The sequence below is a fragment of the Lucilia cuprina genome, chromosome 5 (assembly GCF_022045245.1).
Source record: "Lucilia cuprina isolate Lc7/37 chromosome 5, ASM2204524v1, whole genome shotgun sequence".
Lineage (NCBI taxonomy): Eukaryota > Metazoa > Arthropoda > Insecta > Diptera > Calliphoridae > Lucilia > Lucilia cuprina.
Genome location: NC_060953.1, coordinates 45,296,917 through 45,299,653, shown reverse-complemented (window position 1 = coordinate 45,299,653; position 2,737 = coordinate 45,296,917).

The following is a 2,737-nucleotide window of genomic DNA, read 5'->3' as shown; positions in this document are numbered from 1 at the left end:
CTGAACTAGAACTGAACTAGAACTGAACTAGAACTGAACTAGAACTGAACTAGAACTGAACTAGAACTGAACTAGAACAGAACTAGAACTGAACTAGTACTGAACTAGAACAAAACTAGAACAGAACTAGAACAGAAGTAGAATAGAACTAGAACAGAACTAGAACAGAACTAGAACAGAACTAGAACAGAACTAGAACAGAACTAGAACAGAACTAGAACAGAACTAGAACAGAACTAAAACAGAACTAGGACAAAACTTGAACAGAACTTGAACAGAACTTGAGCAGAACTAGAACAGAACTAGAACAGAACTAGAACAGAACTAGAACAGAACTAGAACAGAACTAGAACAGAACTAGAACAGAACTAGAACAGAACTAGAACAGAACTAGAACAGAACTAGAACAGAACTATAACAGAACTATAACAGAACTAGAACAGAACTAGGACAGAACTTGAACAGAACTTGAACAAGAACTATAACAGAACTAGGACAGAACTTGAACAGAACTAGAACAGAACTAGAACAGAACTAGAACAGAACTGGAACAGAACTAGAACAGAACTAATAGAGAACTATAATAGAACTGAAAGAGATCCAGAGATATAACTAGTACAGACTATAACAGAATTTTTACATAGTTATTTTCTTAAATACTTCATACCAACGTATAACTCTTTTAACTATTTGATTTTTAATTATATGTATGTTAAACGAGAATTTTGTTGTAATTTAATTATTTGTCACATTTAAATGAGTTAATTATTTATGTATGTATAAAAATGTTATTTTATTAATTATTTAAAGTACAGTAAGTGATTTTTTCTATAAATGTCCTGATTTTTTTTGTTTATAATTTATGAATTAATTTGAATTTTATATTTAAAAAAAAGAAAACTTTGTTATTAAATTATTATTTTTTATTTATATGTATGTAAAAAAACAAATACTTTTATATATAAAAGAGAGTGTGTGTGGATGTGTTGTGGTATTAAGTAAAATATATTATATATAATAGTAGTTTTTTACATAAAATGATTTTGTTATTTTTAGTACATTTTGTTTTTGTTTTTCTTGTTTCTTAATAAAATTGTGTTAATTTTTGTGTATGTTTTTGTATTTTTATTAATTAATACGCTTACAATTATTTTTGCGTACAAGTTTAAATTTTGTAGAATTTTTTTATTCAAATTCTTGTTTGAATTTATGTTTTTTTCTTTATTTTTAAGTATTTTATATTTATTTTGTCTCAGTTTTTGTTAAATCTTAACTTTTCAACTCCCAAAAGTAGGTTGTAGTTTTTATAAGGGTTTCTTGTGGTTATTATTGATGTTGTTGTTGTTGTTAAAGACTAGTTGTTGTTGTTGCGGTTTATTAAATAAAATGTTTTTTTGTTTGTTTGTTGTTCAGCTAATAAGTGAGTTTCTTTTAAGGGCAGGATCCATTTAAATTTGTTACTCCTTATGTTAATTTATTTAGTTTTGTATTTTTCGTCTATATTTTGTTTCTTTATAAATTATCGGTGGTGGAATGATTTTTTTTAACTTTGCTACATTACTTTATAACTTTAAATATTTATGTTCATTACTCCTTATATTTAATTTCCCCTTTGTTTCCATTGTAAGTTTAAGTATCATCCTTTATTTCCTTTAATCCTTCCTTGTAATGACTTTTTTAAGTTTTCAATTATGCTTTGAAATGTTTTTGTTTTTAGTTTTAAAAAATAACTTAAAAATAAATCGTTGCATACTTTTTTTGTTTAAGTAGTTGAAGTTTTTCTTTACAATTTAATGTTTGTATATTTTCTTATTTTATTTTGTTGCTTTTTTGCAATATTTCATTTATTGGCTGTAATAGTTATAATTATATTAGTAGTTGTTGCTGCTGCTTCTTTTTTAACTATTTAAGTTTTAATATTTGCTGTTATTGTTGTTGTTGCTACTGTTAATATTTTAGGCGGCTATGGCCTCATTTTGCCGTCATTCCCATTGATGGGGCGATGGTGGCAATTCGGAAGGATGTGCTACTGTCGAACTATAAATAGGTGTTGGAAAAAATGTATAGAAAAAAAGAGTAAATTAATAATAGTTTAACTATAAAATATTTTATAAATATATGTATACTTTAAAATAAATATTTACGCTAAAAACAACAACTATAAATTAAAAAAAGCACAAATAACATGTTACATATATATAATAATATAAACATTTTATGATCCTATATCTCTCAAGCTTCCTAGATAGATAGATAGATAGATAGATAGATAGATAGATAGATAGATAGATAGATAGATAGATAGATAGATAGATAGATAGATAGACAGATAAATACACAGATAAATAGATAGATAAATATACAGATAGATAGATGGATAGAAAGATAGATAGATAGATAGATAGATAGATAGATAGATAGATAGATAGATAAATAGACAGATAAATATACAGATAGATAGATAGATAGATAGATAGATAGATAGATAGATAGATAGATAGATAGACAGATAAATAGACAGATAAATAGACAATTAAATAGACAGATAAATATACAGATAGATAGAAAGATAGATAGATAGATAGATAGATAGATAGATAGATAGACAGATAAATAGACAGATAAATATACAGATAAATATACAGATATATAGATGGATAGATAGATAGATAGATAGATAGATAGATAGACAGACAGATAAATAGACAGATAAATAGGCAATTAAATAGACAGATAA